Raw genomic sequence first — 27,437 nt, forward strand, 5'->3', positions numbered from 1 at the left:
ACAGAGCCTCTGCTTGCAACGTGATCTGAGGGCACTGCACTCCGCACTGCCTCACTTCTCTACGCCGTCCTGGACTCACCAACAACGTTGCTGTACAGTGACCTCGACACCTGTGACTGCCCCATGGTTTGGGGCAACGCTCTTAAGTCACACAGTAAGGACCCCCAGTCCCACAACGCAGTCTAGGCTAACCAACGCCAGCTCCCATCAACTGGCACTGCCTCTTTCACCGTCACCTATCGGCACAACAACGAGCACAGCCCCGCTTTGCACTGCAGCCCTGGTCTCACCGATGCCGCTGGATGACCGTCAACAAACCGCTGCCTGCACTGCGAATTGAGGGAACCATACGCCACATTGCTACGCTTTACATCGCAACTGCGCCAGTTCCTGCGACCAGCACACACCAACGTGGTAAGCTGGATGCGGATGCTGTCAGCCGGAACTGTTGGATTCAGTTGTTTTCAGCACTGACGTAGGCCCAGACGAAGCTGCTAGCTTTAAGGAACTGCATTTTATTTAAAGCCATTCTTGCACAGTGAATATTTTTGATTACTGTATTTCTTGTTTGCACAGATAAATATTGATTAGTTTTCTAAAACTGGTATGGTGTCCTTTTATAGTGTTTTTATTGTAGTACTGTTTGTTATGTGCAAATGCTTTACACATTGCCTCAGAGAAAAGCCTGACTCCTCATGCCAAACTTCCAAGGGGGTAAGTTGGAATTATTTCAGTAGTGTTTCCCCCTTATCCTGACTGGAAGGAAGGGTCTCTATTTGGACAAAGATGAAAACCATTCCGAACTAGAGACCCCCATTTCTAACAGTTTGTTTAGGGTTCCTTTTCCTTAGCGCATTGAGTACCCCTGGTCCCTAGAAATTCATGGGTTTCCCTTGTGTTTTTGTAAAACCTGTAATGCAGATAGGCATTGTGGGAGCAACATCATTTTAACCACTGTTGCTCTGCCCGTCAGTGGCAGCAGGACGCATACCATCCACCATGACCCTTCTGATGTTAATTTTCATAAAGTCTTGTTCCATATGGGCAACTCTGATTCCAGATACCTCATGCATTCAGACTCCGAGGGCAGGCCCGTAGCTGGCCGAACTTCCAGTGCGCCCATGGTTAACATCCCAAGGGAGAAGAGTTTAGACATGGCGTGATTGACCTGGAGTCAAGAGATTTAATTTAATTACCACATGCCCGCAGCAGTATTGGCACCATTGCCAGTGCAAACAGTAATGGCCACAGGGGTCATTCCTGTTGTGTTGTCATGAGGCCTTCTTGGGCCCACTTTGGTTCTCTATTTTACTTTTACATTTGACATGTTTTAGCCTGACATTGTTTTAGCAATGTTACTTTATGAGTTCATGCTTATACAATATTATTCTGAGAAACTGCTGTACATGTGGCTTGTTTGTAGAAAGCCTTTTTCGCTAATTAATCAGTACACTCTGTTCAAGGCTAATAACACAGAGCAAGATATCCTAGTGCTTGCGTTGCCCGTTTGGAGACAGCTTCTAACATCTAGACATTTTCATTGCCTCAGAGCTGTGCAACTAACACAGTGGTTTTTATTATATGCACTGGCCTTCAGAGGACAGAGGGGCACTCCAGTCACAAGTGTCCTGGTGTCTATATTATGGTACCTATATAGAATATAACACTGGAACAAAGGCTATGTTTGACACACAGCTCTTCTGATGCTGATCTTCCATCCTCAAGAGAAGGATTACCAACCCCACTTCAGGCCGATCTCCTGACTAAATGATCAAAGTCTGGGGAATCAGTCTAACCTATGAGATCAGGCAGAGGATACACCCACTATGGTGTCAGAATAGGGTTAGTGATAGGTAGATATATATATAGAAATCAGTTGGACTGTTTATTCTTTTCACCATGTTCATAATGTTGGCTACATTGTTCATCATGTTCCTAATTCTGGTTACATTGATTTGTTTTATCTGACTAATAATTGCAGCTCATTCTTTCTATGCCAGACTACGATTGTTTCAATAAATGTATTTAAACCTTTATTTGTATCTGTTTACCATGTTCATGCATAAATAAACAATAAAAGGGTAAGATTTGTTTGCACAATTCCCTTGGGGATCAGTGTCTTGTTCGAAGTTGCCAACATGACCTGCCACACCAAAAAGGTTAGGGGTTCGGGTGAGGCAATGTGAGCTAGCTAGGAATTAGGCTGACAGGCTCTGAAGATGTAGATGGACTCTGTCCCTACATTCTGAAGTTCCTAATATGCAGTCCTACCATTTTTAATGGGAACCGTATAACAGCATACCTCTTTGGAGGGCTAACATTTCTGTTGTCATCCCCCTAGTCAGCACCTTCGCCCCTGGGTCAGTATAGAGGAGTTTCACCCACTGTATGTAGCAAGCACCCACGCCTGCATTTTCATGTATAAGCCAGACATAACTCTAGTTCACTGAGTCAATCGCTTGTTCGACATCTAGAAACGTCAGAACATAGGCATCATTCGGCAGGTGCAGGGCATGATACACATGGAAAAGTCCATTTCATGATAGACCCACACTGATCCGAGTGTATCATTGTCTGGAGGTGACCCAAAAGGCACGTAGCTAGCACCTTCCTAAGTATATTCATGCCAATATTTAACATGGAGAGCAGGCAATAAGAGGTCTCTGTCAGGTCTTTACAAGGTTTTGGTCATTACCACGATCGCCTCTTCTTCAGGGCTTTGTTATATACCTCATACAGTTTGTCTGCCAGATTGCCCACATTCCTCTGGAATAAATTATGCTTGTAGTCCATCTCACACTGAAGATTTAGCTGTTTTAAAGCCACGTATGGCCTTCAACAACTCCTCTTTGGTTACAGGTGGCTTCAGGGCCTGTCCGTCTTCCTCGGAAAGGCAGGTCATCTTTGCCCCTACCAAATACTGTCTTCCCACCTCCCCTACATTCCTTTGTCTGGGCCATATATATTTGACATAAGTGGGATACAAATGCATTGTAGATCGACAGTTGCATAGCAACTAGCTCTGCGTGGTCATCTCTTACAGACAGTAGTGGGGTGCTTCTTTAATCAGTTGAGCAAGCAAAACCCACACTTTATCTCCCCCAACGTACAGCGTCTGGCAATGTGTCATATGGACAAACGTTTCCAGCCTGCTCCAGTTGTCTAGGAGTTCCTTTTACCCTGCTGCCATTCCAGAAGTTTGTCTGGGTCAGCCGGCTGCTCCATCTCCAGTTTGCACAGTCTAACCTCGTCTGCCTAACCTTAGTTTCAACTGTTCCGTAAGCTCATAAGTGATCTTCACACACTACCCTCAGATCAACACCTTCATGGCATCCCAGTCAACTGCCCTGCTCCCTGCACTACCCCAATATTCTTTGAAGTAGTGAGTCAACGTCTCAACCACCGTTGATGCAAGCACTGAGTTCAAGAGGGCATCACATGGAGCTTCCAAATGGAACTTCCAGGTGTGTGCACTCCGGTTTGGATTCCAACAGCAATGGAGAGTCGTCTTAGATGTATCTAGCCAACTGGTTTACCTTCCGCACACCCTGCGCAAGGGCAACAGAGATAAAGCAGTAGTCCAGTCTGCTATAGGTCCCTGCATCAGGTGTGTAACATGTGCATGACCTTTCATCGGGGTGTCTTTCCTTCTAGATGTCTATCAACCCCATTCCCTTCAGGGTGTTCTGCAGAGCCCCAGTCATTGCTGGTTTGGTGTTAAGTCTAGGATGTGTACAATCTATTACCCCATTCACAAACGCAGTTGCAATCACCTGCTATTATTATGTCTGCAGCCAGGAACTCAGTCGCAGAAGCTGCTACTTGTCTGTAGGTCCTTAGACAATGAACACTTGGTGTGCAGAGATTTACCAAGCACACATCTCTACCATTCAGTGCCACAAACAGGATCACAAATGAAATCTTCCCTCCTCATCAATTTTCTGACTCATATGGCAGAACGGACCACCCAGGGCCAAACAAATCAGTGTACCACTTCCAAAGCCAGAATAGGAAGTGGAGTGTAAATAGCCCCTCCATCTCTTTTGCTGCTGCAGCACATATTCTACCCAGAAATGAGGAGTAGGCGTAAACTTTACGTCTTTTTTTTTGAGCAGCCCAATCCTCCTACACTCCATGACAACAGTCTCATCTTATTATCTATCATCACATTTTCCATCCCACACAGTCCCTTTGCTTCTACCTTTGTCCACACAGCAGCCAGACTGCCCCAAAACAATAAAGACAAAATACATCGCAAAAACCCACAAATTAATCCCCCTGCCCCTCACCCCTATGGCCAGCACATGCAAACATTCCAACACTGCAACTAGCTGTTTGGGAAACACCATCCACTGCCCCTTACACTTATGTAAGATAGAATACCCCCCTTCAACTGTACCCTTTGCTTTGCAAGAGAACTACAGTCAATTGGGAGCTGCAAACTTCACCGCCCTCGACCGCAAGCCTCACTTCTGCTTACCGCATCATATTGACGATGCAATAAAATATTCACAGAGTTTGCCGTACAACAGAGAACTCTCATACCGTTGCCTTCCAATTACACCTTACCATATGGTAAGAATAAAAAATAGGCCCACAAGAGAATGCCACCACCTCTCCCAAGGGCAGCTTCGCTGAACAGATATTAGGTCAAGGTGGGCCCACTTCCATACTGTCACTACCTGAGCCCCGGTCCCCTTTTTTGTTCTAAGAATGATTCCTTCATGTCTATGAGGGTACCATTGGGGCAGACTACAGTCTGTCCAGACTTCCCAGGATTATCCAAATGGGATGATAGTGTGGTCCGTCCATGAGTCCTGAGTGTCTCACCACACTCAGGCAATTCTGTGTCCGACCAGGTTTGCCTTGCAGAGAGGCCTCATCCAGAGTATCCATCCAGTCTGTAAAAGAACCGTGACTTCCCTTCACGGACAACGCGCAGCTTTGCAGGGTACATCAAGCTGTATTTCTCAAAGTTGATTTTTGACAGTAAGGTAGCATTTGCACAGGTCTTGTCTTTTTTGGTGTAATTGGGGAAAATGGAAATATTCCTGCCCTCAAACTGTGGGAAACGTTTACCCAGACATATTGTAGTATGATGTTCTGGTCTCAGAAATTAAACATGCAGAGCTATGATGGCCATAGGGGCACGCCAGGATGCAGTGGAGGGGCCAGCACTCTATGTGCTTGCACAATAGTAAAACATTTGGACAGTCGGTTGGGGCGCAGCAAACTAGCAATTCAGTCTTATAAAAATAGCTCAGCAGATTGCCCCACCACTTTCTCTGGGAACCCTATAAAGTGCAAATGGTTTCATCGTGATCTTCCCTTCAAGACTTCACTCTGTCCTCCAGCTGTGCTGTGGTTTTGTCAGAGCATCGATACTGTCTCTTTCAACACCTGCACCTCCTGTTGCGGTTCAGAAAGCATCCCCACTGAGTCCATTTATTCTTCCTGCTCATTTTGTGACTCCTGAATTGCTGCCAAAAGGTTGCCAGTGTCAGAGCCTGATCTATAGATTCTACGTGTTTGCCCCCTGACCGTCTGCCAACTCCTCCAGTTGGAGCACGTGCGAGTAAATAACAAACTTGTTTGCCTGTGCTGACCTGGCAATTATATATTTACCCATAGTGGCTTGCGGGCAAGTCAGTGTAGTTATCAGAGGTTCGCAGATTTGATCAGTATAGCTCTCAGGTACAATTCATGTGCCCTCTTAGTGCCTTGCTCAACCCTACAGGGGGGCCCTAGTAGCCTCCACGGGCACCCACCTTCGTCAGGGTCACAGAGGCAGCAGGGTCCGCAGCCATATGTTCTAGGCCCCACACTAGTTTTTGTGGTCGCCCACCGTCTTGACTCACTCTCAGGGGTTCTTGCTGTCTTAGGGTGCAGGCCCACTCCCAGGCCCTCTCTGGCCACACACTTGAGTGTCAATCAAATACCCAGCATGGGGGCTGGGCTCGTGTCTTCTGCCCTAACAGTTTCCTGCTTCTTCACGCCCCAGTGACCCCCACTCAGGTCTGTAATATAGCCCTCCCAGACTCCACTTCTCCCAAGGCCTCTCTGGGTACTTAAGAGCCAGGCCGCTCTCCTCCTAAGCCCCACTGCCTGTGTTGTGTGTATCTCCTGAAGTCAGGGCCTCAGCTGACACCCCTCACCCAGCACCATAGTGTGTACCTGGCAGAATTCTCCTGCGGCTCCCCCCAGAAGGCTCCTTTTGGCAGTTGGTCCCCAGGGGCCTTCCCTCACATGTAGTCTGGTTGGGCTCGAAGGCCCATGATGCCAGAGCTCACAGCATCTCACCACTCTGGCACTTGACTGTCCCACCCAGAATGTTCTTCACTTCGGCTCCCAGGGGCCCACGACAGACCCCCACCTCACTGACCTCCACTCCCGCCACATGCCAGGGTTCTGCACTCGGGTCCAGTCAGAGCCCCCTCCAGGCGCTGCCACTCCTAAGGTCTCTCAGGGGTATTAGTTTCCTGACACTCTTCCCCTGACTTCCACGACCTGCAGTACACCCCGCAACGGGGATGCTATTGTGCAGCCCGAGCTCCTGCAGCTACACGTCATGGCTCTTGGACTCTCTAGTATCTCCCTAATGGTTTAAGCCTCAGTCATGGTGCTCACTCAACCTGCAGCTCCCTCTGGAGGGCTATATTCAGCGGCCGGTGTTCAGGGGGCTTGCCACTCTATACGCACGGCCTGATTCATCGGCTCAGGATTCCTATGCAGGGGTGACAATTCCCTCACTGCACCCTTTGTTGTTACCACACCACCCCAGTCACCTTGGCAGCTCTCCTAGCCATCCTGTGTGACGTTGCTGGAGGTTTACAGGCATCAGTAGCGACCAATGCTGCAGGATTACAAAATGATTAAAGGGTGTCGACAGGAGCTCTGCATGGAGTGTCTAGTCAGCCATCTTGCTTGGCCATGCCCACTGCCCGATGGATCCTCAATGGTGGTTGCATCTCCAGGGATTGCAAGATGTTTTCTGACAGTGCGGAGATCCCAGGCTAGATCTTTTCGCTACCATTAAGAATGTGCATTGTCAGAACTTGTGGACATTGGAGTTCCTAAGAATGCTTTTGCTCTGGGAGACACATTCAGGCTAGAGTGGACTATGTGACTCCAGGTTGCTTTTCTGCCACTACCTATCCTGCCCATAGTTCTGAGGAAGAGCAGGAGCAACTGAACTCGTCAGCCTAGTGGCTTTGAATCAGGCCACAAGAGTGTGGTACACACATCCTCAGGGCTTGAGCATTTGTCCTCTAATCAGGCTACAGCTTCAGGAGGATCTTCTGTTGCAGTAGCAGGGCATGTTTCTGCACTGAAGGCTGTGCAGTCTACACCTGCATGTGTGGAGATTGAGCAGCAGCAGTTGAATGTGTTTGACCTACCTCCTGAGGTTGTGGATGTCATACTTGCAGCCAGGTGATCCTATGCAAAACCTATTTATGCAGGTTGCTGGGACAATTTTGTAGACTGGAATTTTTGCTGTTTGTTTTATCTTTGGTCCAGCAAGTCTTGCAGTGGGCACCATTAAAGGTTGTTTGTTAGTTACATTTGCCAAGCCAACTCTCCTTGTTAAACTTCATATGTTGTGATGCAGATCATTTAACATTTGATGCACATGTTCCTTCCCACAATGTTTGTGGTGTAGTTTCTTAATCTGCTCCTCATGTTCCACATGTGTACCCCCATCGAGCCAATGCAAAGCTGATGGTTGCATCTTCTGACTCTCAAAGCCATCATCCTCATTGAATTCACTTCAGCTCATTGCAAGAGTGAGCTCCAAGCTCTCTTGGTACATCCCCCCTGCACCACTTATTTTTATAGACAAACTGATGTTGAGGGCCAGAGCAGCATTTTTGCCTTAGGTAGTCACACCTTCTCCCTTTGGGCAGTTCATCCATCATCTTCCCAATGCTCTACGCCCTACCTCACTTCTTGGAAGAGGAAGAGAAACTCCTTTACCTGGACCCCAAGAGAGCCTGAGCTTTTATATTGATTGCACCATGGGCAATCAGCTAGACGATCAGCTTTTTGTAGGGTTCTCATAGGCAAAGAAAGGTAAGGCAGTGCAGGAAAGGATTTTGTTAAGGTGGATTATTTTCTGTATTAAGATCTACTATGCTTTCACTAAAAAGCAGCATCTGGAAGGTTTGAGGGCTCATCCACTGGGGCCTAGGCTGCTACAACTGTGTTAGCATGCAGAGTGCTGCTGCCAGGCCGGAATTTGGGAATATGTGCATACGTTCACCGAGCACTACTGCCCTGACAGCCAATTCCAATCGGATGGGCATTTCTCCCATTTAGTCCTGCAGGACTTTTTGGTCTGGGCCCACTCCACGGACTATTCACCTTGGTGAGATACTGTTTTGGCATCTCCTCTAAAGGTGCAGAATCTGCTGCTAGAAGTATACATCAGAAGAATAAATTCCTTACCTTCTGTAACACTCTGTATCGGGGATACTCTATCTAATCACAGATTCCTCACTACCCTTCCACCTCCACATTGCATTGGTTCCTCACTGCCCTCCCACCTCCCCACCCTGTGGAGTGTTTTTTTTATTTACCATTATGAAGGTCACAATTTAGAGATCTGCACACTGGTACTGACAATTGTATTGTGCTCGATTTCTGAGGGTGTGCAAAGAGTTAATCAAAAAAACTTAAATCAGCTCATAGGAGTGGACCCTCTGTGCGACTCCCATCCGTCCTCTCCAGGGCGGAACAAGGACGGTGAGTAGCTGCACAGGAGGTGTGCTGTAAAAACTTCCAAGTCCAGTCTAGAACCACGGGAAATTGTAAAAGTGAGGAATATGCAGTTAGATAGAGTATCCACCAGAAGAAGCATTACCAAAGGTAATTCACTTGTTGTTCTCTGTTTCATTCATGTTGGCTTGGCCTGAGCTTTAAAGTTTCCTATAAAAAACAGAAAATTCTGAAGTCATTTCTACTGGATTAGTCAAATGGCATTCACAATCTTCTGAAAATGTTTGTTTCTGAGTTTGAGTGTAGTTTACAAGTCCTATTTTGATTTAGTCAGGGATCTCCCGATCTGTGGTGAATGCTAATCAGTGTAGGTGGCAGTACGTTTTTTTTATTGTTTGAGAAGATTCATTGAGTCAATAGACTTCTCTTTGTCTGTAGCAGAGTCCCTCATCAATTCCTCTCTGATGTATGGTTTACCCACAGCTCATAATGTCAGTGCCAAAGTTACAGATCCTTCATTGGAGTCTAAGCACAACTACTCAAAGGAGCGCAGCTAAATTTAGCCAAATTCATATGCTAAGACCCTTGCAAATTGACAGCAAGCCAAGTTCGAGAGTCAGGTCACTTAAGTCATGATCAGAAACACAACACAGAATAATCGTGGCTGTGAGAAGCATCTTTTTAGGTTTGCATATAGAAGAAAAAAGGCGATGGATGTTCTTGTTTGTCAGATGCAGGCGGGTAAAGTATAATCCTGGCCTCCTGGGTGTGATCTTTGTTTATTCTGCACTGATTTGGCAAGCCAGATCTGTCCAGCAACAGGTCAATAGTAATATTCCAGTCCACGCCTATGAGTAACCTCGTCTTGCTAAAGGAAGAGATGGTGTGTGATAGAGTCCTGTTTATCCCCAACTGGAGCATAGGCTGAGCTGACAATAATAACTGTGGGTCTGATCCACAAATGTAAACTTACACTTTCGTGTAAGTTTACAATTGTTTGCTATTCGTAAAGAGATTTCCAAGTAGTATCTTGACTCCACACTTGTACAGATACTATTTGCAAATCCTTTTGTGAATAGAAAACCATCATAAGTTTACACTAAAGTGTATGTTTACCTTTGTGAATCAGGCCCTGTGTGTTCTAACATAAGTTTTGCAAAGACATATTAGTCCCATAAATGTATCCGTGCGTACTGTATTCTCATTGGTAGGAACTCCTGAAGTAGCATTGTAACACCTCCCATCATATGGCTTGATGGCCTAGAACAGCAATTGTTGTTGGGTTATGACTTGCGTACATAGATCATCTTTTCCATTCAGAATTGCCAAAATGTTTTGCATTCTGTGGGGGAAAGATGTGTTTTCTTGTATTAAGGCCACACCACAATTTTGGGTAACCCAGTAAGGTAATGATTTTCTTAAAATGTTATGCAGTGCGTGGAGAGTTAGAACAATTATGGTCCTAGTGTACATTGTTGCTGCTGCCATGAACCGTAAAGGTACGTGATGAATCCCACCCTATTCATCTATGCAAGCCAAAGGAGTGCAAGGAAGTGGCAGGGAACAGTAATGGAAGCACTCAAAGGTATGAGGGGAGTGAGTGTGCTGTGAGTGGGCAGGAACCTAAAGAATGGTATAGAGGTAATAGCTACTTGGCCTGACAAATCAATGCATCGTCATACAGATCAATGTCAGTAGTCTGCATCTTGAAAAAATGGTTTGGAGGCAGCTGACAATCCAACATCCACGAACATCACTCCAGCCAGGGAGATCAAAACCCATAGACCCCCAATATCTTGCCATACCGAACCACAACTAAAAGAAAAGAGAGGACGTTTGGAACGACTGGAGTGGTCAGGAAAAGAGGGCACCATTGTCTGCCTTCCGAAGACTGAATACCATCTAACCCTTTGTGCTAGAGCATGTGTGGAATCATGAATCCTTGAGAGAAGATCTGAATTTGTCCCTCAGACCTGGCGGGCGTCCATTCCTATTCCTCTTTCCACTCTCTGACTGTCTCTAGTTCTCTCATCCATTGCTTAGGTTACAAGAATCTCTGTGTTCTTTAAAGTCATAGCAATGTTGAAGGCTTCATCTATACAGTTCTCCTTACAGCGATTTCCTAGGAGTCGAAGAGACTTTCCAGGTCATCAGTATTGTATTGCCCTTGATGGTTATCAGCATGATCACCAGGTCAATGAGACTATAGAAGACCTCATTACCTGGAACCTCTTCCACCTATGATTTGTAGCCAGAAATGGCTGCTCACATCAGGACAGTGCACTGTCTATGTTTAAGAATCTCCTCCATGGCAACCACCAACTTGCTGAGGGCATCTGCTTTATTGGTGCATACAGCCAGCTGAACCACGCATAGAGCCTGGGGCTGTCTCCTTTCCACAATCCACGTGGCTGGATGTTCAGCCTTTGTTTTCTCTCAGCTGTACTGCTGCTGCCCTGTCCACATGTCAACCCCATGTAGCAAATCTGTCGTCTCCAGGTCAGAGTTCAACTTTGGTTCTTCCCCCGGAGAGCTGCTCTGCTGGGAAAAAGATACCTTCTATGGAAACTGGAGCCCACAGAGGTGAGGCTTTCTCAAACAGTACAGGACATTACTGCAGTCAAATAATATTCGAGGAACTAAAAACCCTCTGTGAAACATCCAAATGCTTTTAATTAAGAAGGTTTATTTTTCTCATTTACTTCCATGGGTGATGGAAGGAGACTAGAAGGAGAAGCATGTCAGTTAACACTATTATAGGAACAATGTCCAGCATATTAAAGGTATTTTAATTGAAAGATTGCTTTATAATTCACTGGCTTGGCTACCAATCAAATGTATTATATCATCTTCTGGTTGCTTCCAATTCAAATGACTCATTGTACACACGGATCTTAAACTTGGCACAAAGTAATTGTTTTTAGCATCACCTTTTTCCTGAGGAAGCAGCACGTAGATTATGTGCACGTAGATTTTCCTCTGCTACTCGCTGCTCCAATTGTCAACCTATTTGTGTGTTATACATATTTGTTCATTGTAATCTACTGTGAAATATGTAGGTTGTTTTTTGTACTGTTTTGAAATGAGCTGTCTCAAGGGTTCTATGTTTTTTTGCAATGTTACTGTACCAGACAGTCAGCAAAGCAAGCAGAGAAAATGCAAGACATGTCAAAACAGCACCAAACAATCCATGTTTTAATGCAAAAGCAGTGGCGTAGCTTCAGGGGGATGACTAGGGTGTTTAGGGTGTGACACCTCCCAGATAAATGCTTTTCTGGCTAGGTAGTTAGTTTTAGGGACTCTAAGTCGGTCTGCTATATTGTGTTGGTATTTCTCGTTGTCCTGATTTTACAAAGAGGTTTATCAAGCACATAAATAAATATAGTGGCCAGTTTATATAAAAAGCAATTTTCTACTTTTTTTAACTCCCAAACATTGGCAGTAGAAGACTTGGAAAGCTGTGCCAGTTGTGGGTTCCTAGGCAAACTATTGGTAATGAAACACCAAAAATGTGATGGGACAAATGCATGCAGGCAAATAGTCTAATCACCAGCAATCATGCAGAATAGCATTCCAAACAACCCTTTTTTGCTCACTATACAACACTAGACAGAGGGCCTGGTTTAGGTTCTGGCAGGCGGAGAATGGGCATACAGGGTGACAGAGAACTTTACATCTGCTACCCTGCCTTTACTCTGCCTACCAAATTACGATATGTCCGCAGGACCCACCAAAACTATTGTCATTGTTGTTCCCATCAATATAAGAAAAGTTTGATGGTCATCCAACTTTTCCAATGGTTTTTATTTTTCAAAAAAACCCTTGTTTTTGAAAGAAAAAAAACGCATGACCCCCCTCACCATTAAGTTTTCTCCAGTGATGGTGGGGTCATTTTTCTTTTTCTACTGTCCCTCACCAAAGAGGGTTATTAACAGTTAAAAAAAATCAGAGTGTCAGCTCTATGTAGGGTGGATGGTGAGATGGCTTACCTCTGATGGCAGTGTGTAAGCACTAGACACAGAGAAGAAATCTCCCTGAAAAAGTCACAGTGGAAATCAGCGGGGGGGGGTTTAGGAAGCCCTCACTCACCATCCTGGGTGGTGACATGCTTCATCATCGGGCCCAACAGGAGAAGCCGAATGCCTCCCTGGTGTGCTACAACACCAGATTACTGCGAAGCAGGTTCTTTGTGGCAAAAGTGTCAAAAAGAAATGTGAATTAAAAATGTCAGAAACTGTACCATACGGAATTTTTTTTATTCAATGGTCAGTTTGACATAAGTAAAATATGTGTGGGAAACTTACCAGTTAATGACTCGGTTGTTTCCACTTAAAGTGGGGTCAACATGTTTCTGCCCGTCTATGTGTCATTTACTGGGCTTTCATCAGGACCGTCAGGTGGTGTACCTCGGCGGTATGGGCGCGCTAAGGCCCACCCTTACCAGAGGACGTGAATGTTAAAAACAAGTGTGTAAAATAAAGTGCAAAAACCAAACAAAAGTGATGGGAAACCTTCAATTTGAGGTCCCTGTACTGTTTGTAATGCACAAGATCCACACCACATGGGTCTCGGGAGGGGGGGGAAAGCGACAATGGCACACCGCCCGCAACGCTTGCCACCCGTTTTGCACCCAGCGTCTCCCTCTACCGGACCCCGTGGATCAACGGGGTCCGGTAGCAGGAGACGCTAGGTGCTTCCCACACATATTTTACTTATGTCAAACTGACCATTGAATAAATATTTTTCCGTATGGTACAGTTTCTGACATTTTTAATTCACATTTCTTTTTGACACTTTTGCCACAAAGAATCTGCTCCGCAGTAATCTGGCGTTGTAGCACACCAGGGAGGCATTCGGCTTCTCCTGTTGGGCCCGATGATGAAGCATGTCACCACCCAGGGTGGTGAGTGAGGGCTTCCTAAAAAAAACCCCGCTGATTTCCACTGTGACTTCTTCAGGGAGATTTCTTCTCTGTGTCTAGTGCGTACACACTTCTCTCACGACACTCTTTTGTTGTTTTACAAGATTTAACAGGGGGACCAAGAGTGTCCTTTTCCCTCTCTCTCAATTTGTTATTACTTACCTCTGATGGCACCTACTCCATCTGAGAAAGTTTTACGATGATGCAGTAAATTTAGCTCCGAGTAAAACTTGTGGTCCGCCTGACTCCAAATTGGGTGGGCGGACCTTGAGTTTGGCAGAGAGGGTACCTTGTCACTGATGCAACAGCATACCAGTCTGCCAACCTTTAAATCAGCCACAGAGGCCTAGCTAATGCAAATCAGTACTGACCCTACTCTTCTGCAGCATTGCTTTTTTTCTTTAGTTGGGGCATTTAAGATTCACATCCCTGAAACTCACTGACTAAGATATGCCGCTGCTCAAAGTGTTAGATGTGATCATTCCAAAACGTCACACTTCCTATTTTTTTGTTTTCTGTTTTTGTTTAGCACAGTATCATTTATCTGACGCCCCTGCATACTAATCATGTGAACTGAGACGTCACAGTTGTTAAGGAAAGCTGTACAGGAGTGTGGTGTTGCTGTACAGGACTGGCTTTGCCCTTGGTAGCCAGGGGAATAATGCTTTTTTTGTGTCCCTTCTCACTCCCTGTCCTCCACCCAAATGATGATCTTCATGGACTACCACAGGACTTTAAGTGGGCTGGGTCTCTCCAGGTCTCAGAACTAGTAGTAATTAAAAATAGAAGTGAGTCCCCCGTTGGACTCTATAATCAAGTCCTTAACTTCACAGGAAAAAACACTGATCGATTTCTGAATACTGAATGTAAAATATATATATATATTTGTAATCTATGTCAGCAGTTTATTTTCTGTTTATATTTTACGTGTTTCACTTAATCTTCCATTCCTTAAGAGTTTTTGCTGTTTCTGTATTTTTTTATTGAGCCACATTACTCATGTATATGCATACTTCAAACTGAGTCACCTTCAGGTGTTTATAACGGGTCATGATTGTGAGGTCTGAAGTTGAGGTTGAAAGCAGTGCAAGTGTCTCACAGTGCCTGACAGTGGATCACAAAGGTATTCTATACATGGCCATCCAATCTTTGGCCTCTCTGCAAAGCGAACAGAGCAATAGTCATGTATTAAGGTTGCAATTGTGATTCTTTGCTACTAAGTGTCACAATCTCATAATTTCAGAATTAAAACATTTGTAATATTCATTATTTACAACAAATTCATTATTTATCATTTATCTTAAGCAATCTCTGTCAAAGCCTGTAGTCCTGGTTGGTTTTAGGTGCATGTCAGTTGTTTTGCTTTATATATCTGGATGTAATAACAGAAAGACCAGAGAGGCACCAAAATACAGGTTGGGTGGTACAGTATGGAAATCACAAAAATGTAGTTTATTTGTTGGAAGCCACACCCTTAATTACAGGAGAGCATGTTTTGAAAGCTGCAAAAGAAGCTTCTGGGAGGCAGGTTGTGCTGGCAGCTAAATGTTGCTGCAAAGATGCTTCTTGCCACTGAAACAGCTCTTGCAGCACAGGACACCTCTGTAATGTTTTGCATCAGTTTAGCCCAATCAAATTATCAGGCCAAATGGGCTGTACACGTTGCTAGACACTCAGATATCATGGACCGATTCCAACAATGTTTTTACTTCAGCTGCCCATAGCAATCATTTCAAAGGTGTGTATCATTACCTATCCAAATATAGTGCATATGGTAAGGCACACAAATGTGTACACACTTGTGCTTGGTTTCCTGGCTCGTAGACCTATTATATCAGGTTTCCCTTCTTACATTGTTTGATCCAACCCAAACCACTTTACTTCATTCTGCCTCATTTGATATCGACCCTGAGGAGATCCACTTCCTTTACACACAAAAAAAAGAATTTGCGTATGATTTAGTAAACAACAATGTTCCCCCACATGCAATATTACTGGCCATGTATACAGTGCACATGACAAACTAATATCTCTTGATATTGCACATAATAGTGGTGGGAGGGTATTTTAGGTGGGGAAAAGCTCATGTTATAAAAACTACAATACATTTAACAGATCACACTGCAGTGATATAAGTGTATGCACTAAAATTAAACACATATATTCAAGAAAGAACCCATTATCAGTCTTAAAGACTTCATCATATTTCTACATGGCTGGTGCTGTATTATTTACATTGTAAGTCATTTGAGAGCTTTGCTAGATATTTGCTGTTAGAGCCAGGCCAGACGCAAGACTTTGTCTTGTTCAGGGCTATGAAGCTCCCAACTTGACCATCTCTGTTAAGTTAATAGCAACACATGCACATTTAGATATCTCTCCATGCTACTTGGGTGCAGTGTAACTAGATGCAAGAGACTGAAGCCCTACCCGAAATTATTTGACGTAAATTTTGTTGTTAACATGTCAAGTAATGTTTTATTCACATTATGTCTGTGCTATAACTCACCAAAGGCATGTTCTAAACTCTCGTACATTTCACTTAGTCTGCTTCTACTTGTGCACTATAGCACATCGAGCAAGACGACGCTCAAAGAGGACACTCGACACTAGAATAAGGGTAAAAGGCCACTTTATTAGAACCGGACTGGCAACAAATTATAATATCAAAACCCCTCAGAAAAATGCCTTACAAAACTAAAACACCCACTCTAATACATTGTAACTTCCCAACCCACACACTGTTCTAAAATCTCATTGCCTCCTCCCTCTAAACTCTTCCCATTATGACTCTAACCTGTGATACATTTTCCTTTTCCTTTCTTCTTGTTCGCTCTCATCTGTAAAGATCATTGACTTACGGTAAGATTGGTTGCACCCCCTGCCATTGTTGGGTGTGCATGTAATACAAATGCTTGTCGTACCTCTCTTCTGAACCCACAATGGATTTACATTACATTGTTACCGTTGTTAGGCTTGGAATTCTTGATATCGATATAAAGCATTACAACACAAAATAACATTGTGACTCTGTTAAATTATTTAAAATCCTCCCTTACACTTGAGTTGAGCCTGTCTCTATGGTGTGGAAGAAGTGCCCCAACCACTGAAAAACCTAGCCATCTGCAAAATGGTCTTCCTGCTCTGACTACTCTGCAAGCAAAATAAATGTAAGTGCCCTAGTAGTTGTTTCACTTCCAACTTTCAGCAAACTAGTGCCTCCTCCAACAATTCAACCAAAGTCTGCACTTTGTCCTGTAGCAATAGAACCTCCATCTGTACTAAATCAAATACAGTATCCAAAAATATATTAATTGTAAGTGGGCCTCCCTTTTTTTCTACATGGCCGAAAGCACCCCCGTACTGCTGAAGAGCCTTCTTGCAAACTCCAGATTTTTCTTTTCAAGCCATCAAAAAATCATCAAATAATGTGTCATATAACAAACCCTATATTTGAATTGGATAAACAACTGAAGAAATTAACTACACATTTCAAATAAAGAACAAAAAACTGAACATCCTATATGCAACATTCTACCCATGTAAATGTTTCCATCAAACTGTAACCCCAATAGGGAAGAATCGTCTGGGTGTATTGGATGAAACCTAAAATCTGACTTAATGTATGACTTTCCGGCCCTGTCCACACAGTCTCACCAGCTTGATAATCTCATCAACTGATGAATAGCTCAACACTGCAGCTTCACTGCTATGAGGTCATTAACTGACTCACCTTGTGGCCTTGAAAGATGAGTGGAAATAGTGACGTTCTCCAATGGTCATTCTGAAAAAAGACCCTCTATTCTCCCTTTTCACACTTCTTTCCTCAATTTCTCCCTTTTCAACTCTGATTTGACCACCACTGATTTTACATTTTTGGCCCAGCGCATCTGTCTAGGTCCCTGGTAACATTGTCAAAAACCTTCAGTGAAATCCCAAAATAAACATTTTGCTTCATTCTGACATGGATAAAAATGCAACCAGTAACTCAGAATGCCCAGCTCAATTGGAGTGTCCCTTTTACCACCACCCGTTGTTGCCCTCTACCCCTGTTATTCCCCTTTATAGTGGCCATCTTGCCAGTCGAGCGGGACATTACTTAAAGATTGAGCAATTGTGTGCCTTCCACCACAGTTGGCACAAACGTACCTGAAATTGCATTAGGGTCTTGTGCAACTTCACCTGTTGAATGTTCAGCAACTCCCATTCTGTGGCCATTGTCCCCTCCCGGCAATATCCACACCAAACTTGGTGGGGCATCCCTAAAAGGCCTTGTCACCCCAAATTTGGTGGGGTGTCCCTAAAAGGCTTTTATTATAAAGGCTGACCGCTGTCCATGTGCAACCCTTGAACTGGGCTAGCTGATCTCAACTACTGCATCCATAATTTGTTGCCTGTCTCACTCCCTACCGTCTCTGGAGTACCCTCCAATCTTGCTCTAAATTCCTCTTCGTATTGAAGCCATGAAAAACCACTATAATCTATTTGAGCTTTCCTGAATACATCCATAATTTTCAACAACGCAGCACATCGCTCATAATGGCATTCGCCAAACACATTGCGATCAATCAAAAATGCAGATTTCCAATTCTCACCTATTGTTGCTCCCTAGGTCAATTTGCTAATTCCTATTCTTCCTACTTATAACCTCCCTTAGCCTGCACATCTATGTGTAATAACTTAAAGGCATACACAAATTCCCTCTTCAAAATTCTTTCCTTCATTGCGGATCTAAAATCCACCCTCAAATACATTGATATACCCTTGAATGGCAGCTTTTTTGTTTTATTGCTTTCCTCTAAAACCCCAGGTATGTTATCTTTTTTGTTCACCACACCACTGTCTTCCCATCAATACCATCTTCTTTTGGAATTGCCGTAGCATCCTAGCCATTGTCATCATGAGGTTTCTCAGAACCATTCTTCCCCTCCTTCCCATCTTACCTGTATCTTCCACAGATGCGTCTTTAATCAGACTATTGCCAACACCCACTGATACTACCCCCAAAACCTGCCTTTCCCCATGCAACTTAATAAAGCGCTTACCTGGTTGCAATGTAAGTCGAGCATGTATTTTTCTTGGAATCACCTGGCTGCTGCACATGATGTCCCTTACCATTTTTTCCTTCCTCTCTAATAAGCCTGGAAAACACCAGTACTCCTTCCACTGTTAACACCAATCCCGATTTACTGTTTCGGGATTCTTTATGTTCGCATCCTGGACCTCATCCACAATTTCACCCTCTCCAATGATAATTCATCATAGTCCAATAACTCCTCCTCCAAACCTGCTGCATCGCAGCCCAGTGCCCCATCACTCATACTCTGCACCTCCTCATCTCCCACTTCACCATTATCCATGCAAGAAGGAATCTGTTGCTCTCATTGTCAGGAGGGTCACTCCGGACTCTTCCTTCTTTTCGGAACGGTATCTGCAGGTTACTATGGACCTGTCCTTTGTCTGAAAATATTGCTGACTTCCAGTGTCAGCAATGATATCAGTTTTCCATGCAGACCGCCCAGTCTGGACAGCACAACACACCCAGAAGCCCCTCCAGTCGCTCTGGACTATTCCTGTCCTACTTTGTCACATTTATTTGGAAACAGAAATTACTGACCTAAACCAATATCCTCTTCAGTACTGAAACCAACTTAACATTAGGGATCCCTTTAACTTTTACAAATACTCAAAGTATCCCCTATAACATTTGATTGTCTGAATGTCAAGTCTCTATCATCTATCTCCCATGTTTGAACCCTGTTAATCATCGGACTGAAATGTCTGTCCACTATGTGCCTTTCAAATATTGGAGTTTCAGTAATTTGTCCAACTGGACGCACTGCAGAAGTTTTAGTAATATTCCACTTATTGCTTCTTGGTTGCTTCAGCCAAATTCTGTAAAGGGGAGCCATATTGAGCACTGGTAACTGTCTTTTTTCGGGTCTGTGACATAATACGTCAGTTTTCAGCAGAGATCCTGCCCCCTGCTGACTGCCTCCACACACCGGGCACTTTCTCACAAGCACTCCCCACCCTTTCCTGTCTACCAGTTCATTAAGGGAGACTCCTCTGCGGCGGAATAGACTCACCACCCTTTCTTCATCGTTGCTGGTGCCTTGAAATGCTTCTCAACTACTTCTTCACATGTTTCAGGTAGGCTCACAACCCACCTCCCAGAAGTACCTTTTTTATTAGCATTTCTTTCCTCTCAGCCGCAGAGGAGAGCATGCCGGGATCACCGCAGTGACCGCCTCTCTGCACAAACTCATTTAGGCAGCAAAAGAACTACCCAGGCCTGCCCCAACATGCCCTCCTTAACCAGGCGGCCCCTATATTCCTCATGTAGGACCCATAAAGCCTCAACCACCTTATTTACTTTAGACATCCCATTCAAAACACGCTAACCAGTGAGAGATGCTTTAAATGAAAAATTCTACCACAAATCCACCCTATTGTATATGCATCTAGACAGACACTAAACATTCTGCCCTGCCCCTGGGTTTGATGTGCACAAAAAGGTCCCCACTCACACCCTATTCTGCTAACCATTCTATTTGCTTTGCCCCATAAGCTCCTGCACTATAACACCCTGGAGTGTAACCGGAGTGCACCACCCACCTGAGAAGCCTAGAGGGGGACCAGGTGAGCCTAGCTCCTCCAATCCAACATAAAAATGCTGCCATCATTCTTCTAGTTGCTGCTTATCATGAACCATTCCAAGAGTCCCAGTCATTGCCCAGTTATTCTTTTAAATACCCCGCCCCGTGCTCAGTACCCCAATGCATCAGCACTGGTTTCAACAATAGTAAATCTTTGCAGAGGAATTAGGGGGGGGGCTCATTATGATGATGAAATTCTTATTTCACAGTCATCTATGAAGTGCGTATGTCTTTTTTTTGTGTCTTTGCAAAATATTGATCAATGCACAGCCATTTGTATGATGGAAAACTACAAGGATGACTTTATCTACCATAAATCTCTGGCATAGAAGATCCTGGAAGAAAGACTGAGTTCTATAACTCAATATAGGAAAACATGTCCCGCTGCAATCTACCCATTCTCATTGCCTTTCACTTGGAGCACTTGCCCTGATGTCCCACACTCATTCCTTCCTAATAAAGCTTAAACTAGCTGTGATATGAGGAGGAGGCAGTGTATTGGTGTATTCTTTGATGGAATGGTAAACACACTTTAAAAGGTTCTAACTAACAAGAGTGCTTGAAATGTATTTTAAAATTTGTCTGATTGATGTTTCCCAGTACATGATGGCTGCGCACCAAGAGGTGATACCCCTGAGTACCGGTGCTTGACCATGACATCTGCTTTGCCTTTCATCTATTTTGATGGCTCACGATTCATTGATCTGTAATTGGAAAGTCAGCGAGAGGAAGATGCGCGCTTTTAGAGGTAGACATTTGGGCCCAGTTGGTTGCTCGTCACCCCTCCCACTCTAGTGTACCTGAGCTGCACCTTCACATTCTCCATCTCAGCAACAATTTGGATGCATCCCTTTTCCTCCAGCTTCATAAGTATTTAACCTCCACTATTCCACTATTTCCACCTCCCTAACAAGTATGTATCCTCCACTATAGCATTAGAACCTTAATCACTGAATGACTAGTAAATTTTTTATGATGCCCTGCCAAGTTTTCCCTCCATGAATCTTGCCGCTGCCTTCCTGTCCAGAACCTAGCATGCTCCTCTGAACTCCTGCAACGCCACCATGCCCACACCCCTCAGAGGTGCTCCTTTAGCAGGTATACGGAATACAAAGTCGCAGGCAATAGGCCCATATCTGCCACCCCCGGGGTGCCAGGTATATGTATTGGTGTATGTGAGGGAGAAGCCTCATAAGCAAGGGCGCTTCCCTCATTTAGGTACACATTCTGGCTATTTCAATAATATTCTTAGAGTCATCTGCCCCCAAGCAGGGGCAGAAAACCACTAGAAACCAGGAAAACGTTGTGTGTGTGAACTGGAGTTTGGCTGACAGTCTGTGTGTACTGGCATTTTGCTGGCTGTGTGTGTGGACTTGCACTTGGCTAATGGTTGGTGTGGACTCGTGCTTGATGAAGGTGTGTGTAGATTGGTACTTGCCTGGTGATGTGTGTGGAGTGGTTCTTGCTGACGGTGTATGTGGACTGGTGCTTGACTGACAGTGTGCATGGATTGGTGCTTGGCTGCAGGCCGGACTGACCATAGCAGGCACTGTTTGTTTCCTCTGTGGGCCATAGGGGTGGGGGCGGTTTTCTGGCTGTAGAGGCCAGTTCTGTCACTGGGGACTGGTTTTGCAGCAGTGCTGCAATGTCGGCCCCCAGTAACAAAAGCGGTGCTTTTTACTAGCATGACCCCCCCAAACCCCCCCCCTCCCCCTCAGGCCTATTGAGCGGCAATCTGCCAGGGCTGTTTGCAGTTCCCAGTCTGGCCCTGCTTTGCTGGTGGTGTAGGGGGATGGTGCTCGGCTGGCATTGTATGTGGGTGATGCTTGGTTGGTGTTGTGCGTGGATAGTGCTTGGCTGATTGTGGTCTTGGATCGTGCTTGGCTGGCGGTGTGCGTGGATGGCGCTTGGCTGGTGGTGTGAATGGATGATGGTGTGCTTGTACTGAATCTTGGCTGGCAGTGTGGCCTGCATGGATCCCCTAGCGTTTTCTTACCCAGAATCCCCTTCAAAACCTCAAATTTACTTAAAAAGTCACATTTTCAGCACATTTCTGTGTGGGTAAGTTGTAGGATCACCACGCAGGCACAGATTTACTATCACCCAGCATTCCCCATGGTCTCCCGAAAAAATGAATACTCCACTTGGGTGACCAATTGTCAGCTTTTGATACGGTTAAACATCACTGCCTTATCAACCTATTGGAACACAGGATGGACTTTCTGGGCCCGTTCTAAATTGGTTCTCCTCATTTCTGTACAATAGAACCCAAAGGTTGAAGGTGAACTAGTCTCTGTCTAATCCCTCACCAGTCACTCTGGGATACCACAGGGATCCATGCTTTCGCCCATTCTCTTCAACTTGTTCATGGAGCCTTTAGCAGAAACTTTGAAACTATCCAGCATCAACTATCACATGTATGCCTATGACACCCAACTGTACCTGAAAGTCTCCTACCCTGAGGACATCAGGTCCCTCAACTCAGCTCTACAGAAAACTTAAAGTTCATCACCTTAAATTAAACACTCTTAAAATGGAATTCCTCTTAAACACCCCACCCAAAGAGTCGCCAGCCATCGAAGAGTGGATGAATGAACCAACTGTTCTTAATTTCATGCCACACATCATTGACTCCACAAGCTCATTGGGAATAATGCTAGATAAGAGTTTGAACATGCAGAAGCACATTAATGCTCTCACCAAAGGAGCGACCTTCCACCTGAGTATCTTAAGGAAAATAAATCCTCCCCCCACCATGACTTCAAGGTTGAAGTGCAAGCCCTAATGAATTCTAAGCTGGATTATGGAAGCGCAGCCCTCTGCGAACTTCCTAGATCTGAGATGGCTCCACTATGGGCCTCCCACCACTCTGCTGCAAGGATCATCACAGGCTCTAAAAAAACAATCATATCACACCTGACCTGAAATCCCTTTTTTGGCTCCAATATGAAGCAAGGATACAATGAAAAATTGTATGCATGATACCCAAAGCCTTACATTTGAACTCCCCAATATATAGCACACAAAGATTTGAGCTCTCTGGTAGCTCTAGATTTCTGGAAGTGGCAGCACCTTCCTAGGGAAGCCACAGAAATTCTGTAAAAAGAATACTCACATCAAGCTTTCCTGGGTATCACCCAGAGAATCCGGAATCCCCTGTCCCCTGAAATGAAATTGAATACCTCCCCTGCTTCTTTCAAAAAGGAAGCTAAAGTGCTACTGATGATGCCATTTCTGCACCTAGAACCCCAGCATTCCAGGTACTCTAGGACACGCTCTCGTCACCCTTGTTTTTTATTTGACTGTTATGATTGTATGTTGTTTATTGTTACTACCTCCTGTACCTTTCGTGATTGCTAAATTGTAAAGCGCTCTGATACCCCCAGGGGTCATGTCGGCGCAGTATAAAGCATTTAAAATAAATTAATAAATATTTTCATACCTCACAGTCATTGAGGGACATAGGTACTTATGTACGCCCTCTTTTCATCATAAGCACTCCTAAGAGTATAGATGCGCAGCCCGAGTTGTGCTTGAGTGATGTAAGCTGAAAAGTCAAATTTTAAAAGATTTGTCTAGCACTAATAATTAATATTAGTTTCTGAAGGAACTGAAAAAAGTTTGATTACTTTCTGAATTATCTATTGCAGCCTATTTATCTGGCGTTTCCACCATGTAAAACCATAAAGATGATTTCAACTGAAAGAATGCATTGGTATTGAAAGAAATACTAAGCACTGGAAAAATGATATCAGAAAATAGTTGTCACTGGAGCCCACCGTCTCTCTTTGTCTCGCACCTAGAGTACTGACTCTAACACCCATGAATTCTGGAAAAGCTGAAATGAAGAAAGTGTCATCCTCCTGTAAAAGATGAAACCAGTGAAAATGTTTCAGTAGGGAACTGTGCACGCATGTGGCATATTAAATGATTTCATGGCAAATAAACATTAACATGTTTTAGAATTCAACATTTGACAGTGTTATGCAGATTATGTTTAGGAAAACCTCTGTAATTCATTTAAAAATACAGTTAAAACATACATATGATTGGGAATTCGAAGTAAAAACACACTGAAATTTGCCATTTATGGTTAACACGTATTCCATCACAAGCTAACTAGCCATACAAAACATAACTTGCAAACCAGATGCAATGTTCGTAAACATAACTAGCAAATGTTAGTTTAACTTCACTTTCACTTTAACTGTAGTTTTTCATTGTCTGGGATAGTAACTCTATAGGTATAGTTAAGTTTCACTTTTCATTAAAAATGTATTTTTTGAATTGAGGATAACTTTGGTGGTGTTTGACACACATGCATGAAGGTTTTCACATTCCTGGGAAAAGTCGCTGAGGTTTGGCATGCCGTCATATTTCACGCAGAAAAGCTGAAAGGGGGGTGGTACAAAATTCGGCATTTTCCATCTAAGCTCTCATAGGAAATGTTGCTATTCGCTAAAGCAAAAACCACTAACGGGCACATGCATCAAGCGTTAGCGAATTCGCAAATGATGCGAATCGCTATTTCAGAGCAATAGCACTCGCAATTGGCAGTGTAGAAATGCATCATCCATATATTAGTGAAATTCGGTAATTTTTCGCTAAAATAGAGAAAAAGGTAAAATTATTCTGAGAATACAAGTGCGATTCCTTAACTGCGAATCGCATTTACCGATTCGCAAATAAGGAATCGCTATTGATATGCATGAAAAATCGCTAATAGCGATTTTCTCTAAAAATCACATTTTTGCACATGCAAATTAAGAAGGGACTCAACCAGGTGGTAAAAATAAAAATCTAACCTGAAACACCTGGTAACCAACTGAAAATGTATAAGACACACCCACACAAGGCCCCAGAGCTCAAAATGGCTGGTCTGTACCTGATGGCGAGGAGGATGCGGCTGCTAGGTGCTCGACAGAGAAGGAGGCGAATCAATGAACGCATATTCAGAGTGCGCATAACTTTGCTTGGCCAGCAGGATGACGAAATATACGATAAGTATAGGCTCAATGGACAAATGATAATTGATCTAATTAATGAATTGGACCCCATTCTTCAACGACAGACACATAGGACCCAAGCTATCCCAACGCACGTACAAATATTATGTTGCCTACACCTACTGGCATCAGGCAGTTTTCAGGGAGTAATTGCAGTAGCCGGAGGTGTCTCACAAAGTGCATTATCAAGAATATTGAAAGCGTTCCTTGATGCCATGATGTCCCGGATCCATGCACATATACGTTTTCCAACCTCAGCCCATGACCTAGCTAAGACTAAGCTGGAATTTTATCAGATAGCTGGCTTCCCACAAGTAATTGGATGTATAGATTGAACCCATGTTGCAATATGTCCCCCAGCCACACAGGAATATTTGTATAGAAATAGGAAATGCTACCATTCCCTTAACATTCAGGTTGTATGTAATGCCAAAACCATAACACCAGACATTGTAGCGCAATTTCCTGGCAGTGCACATGATGCATTCATCTTCAGGCAAAGTGGCATGCAGACCCGACTTGCAAGGGGAGACTTTGGAGAGGGACATTTGCTAGGTAAATATGTGCCACACAGCATTGCAAACTTGTCACAAATGCATATCTGAAACTCATAGTTCACATATTTTCTTTTCTCACATGTAGGCGACAGCGCATACGCCTTGCGCAATTACCTCATGACACCATATCTCAATCCTGCAACAGCCGCCCAAAGAAGATACAATGCAGCGCATATCTCAACGAGGAATGTGATAGAGAGAACATTTGGTCTACTAAAGAGCAGATTCAGACGCCTACATAAGACAGGAGGTGCTATGAAATACAACCCAGAGCAATGCTGCAAAATTGTGGCAGCATGTTGCATGCTGCACAACATAGCGACAAAGGGAGGCCTGGAAATTGAGCTTTCTGACAGTGACTCTGAGGATGAAAACCAGCCAATCCTTCACCAACGTGCCCAACAAGGATCTGACGCAGCAGAAGGAGGCAGACGCAGAATGGAGATCACACAAAATTACTTTTAAGGCGAGTAATGATGACACGCAGACAGTATGATTTGCAAAGTAATTTTTAATTATAAGAATATGTGACCTGTAAACAGAGGCGCACTTTACAAGTGACTTTGGGCACACTTTTGTTGCCAACAACATTTACTGATTCAAAATAAATTAAAATACTTGTCAGTCAGTGATGAGGTCACAATGTGAGAATGGTTCATTCACCAGCTCAACAGGATTTGTGCATGGCAGCCTAGCGTTTCTTGCCCCTAACACCGAGACGCCTCTCGGCAGCAGCATCTTCTTGCCCTAGGCTGGGTCTGGATGGGATGGCACAGCGTTTGGACCGTCTAGCCTCATTGACAATTGGCATTGGTGTATTGATCATGCCTGAGGCACCCTCACTGATTACATTTGGTGCAGGGATGTTTTCACCACTTGTAGATGCAGTCTCCATCTCTACTACGTTAGTGACGTGCTGTAATCCTGTGGCAACATCACTATTATCATGGGACATTTCGGTATGCATTGTTGAAATTCTACGTGACAACATAGCTGTTGCTGTGGCCAGTGTGTTATTGGACGCCACTTGCATTTTCAGTTGCTGCATGAGCTCTTGATGCTGTGCATTGTGTGCTATTTGACCCTCATGCATGACTCTTGTCATTTCCTGGAGACTAGTGGCAAACACGGCTAGGTTAACTGACATTTTGGCAATTTCGGCCTTGATCAATCTAGTGTTTTTTGCCTGCAGGCGATGTGACCGCAGCATCTGTCCCTCCAAGCCACCCCAGACATCAGTCAACTGTTCCACCTGTTGTGGCCTTCGTGCTCTGCGTTGTCTCCTTGTCAACCTTGAATTGGCTCTCCGGTTGAAGGATGATCTACATGTGGCGGAAGTACTTCGTGGGTTGCTGACATGAGGTGCCCCATCAGCCTCATCATCTGTGGGATATGGTACCAAACTTTGGACAGGTGTCCTACGTGATTGTGGGACACGTGATTGGATGCTTTTCGAAGCTGGTGTGTTATCAGGTTCAGAGGCGCTGCTGAGCTGGATTTCCTGGACATCATGTTCTGCATCTGTGAGGTTAAACAGTGCACAACAGCATTAATGTATGCTTTTTAGTTATGTGACTGT

At 44.3% G+C, this 27,437-nt stretch overlaps 1 protein-coding gene across 3 annotated transcripts in view; it reads left to right on the plus strand.

Annotated features, from left to right (window-relative positions):
* The window catches only part of GUCY1A1 (guanylate cyclase 1 soluble subunit alpha 1), a 548,740-nt gene that overhangs the window by 52,582 nt on the left and 468,721 nt on the right, over positions 1 to 27,437 (plus strand). The window contains exon 1 of one of the 3 annotated variants that reach the window (XM_078676974.1): positions 16,696 to 16,806. The exons of the other annotated variants lie outside the window; for them this stretch is intronic. The gene's annotated coding sequence lies outside the window, so the exon portion shown is untranslated. Of the gene's footprint in view, positions 1 to 16,695; positions 16,807 to 27,437 lie in introns of those variants that run through there. 3 annotated transcript variants of the gene reach the window in all.

The sequence above is a fragment of the Lissotriton helveticus genome, chromosome 2_1 (genome assembly GCF_964261635.1).
Source record: "Lissotriton helveticus chromosome 2_1, aLisHel1.1, whole genome shotgun sequence".
Lineage (NCBI taxonomy): Eukaryota > Metazoa > Chordata > Amphibia > Caudata > Salamandridae > Lissotriton > Lissotriton helveticus.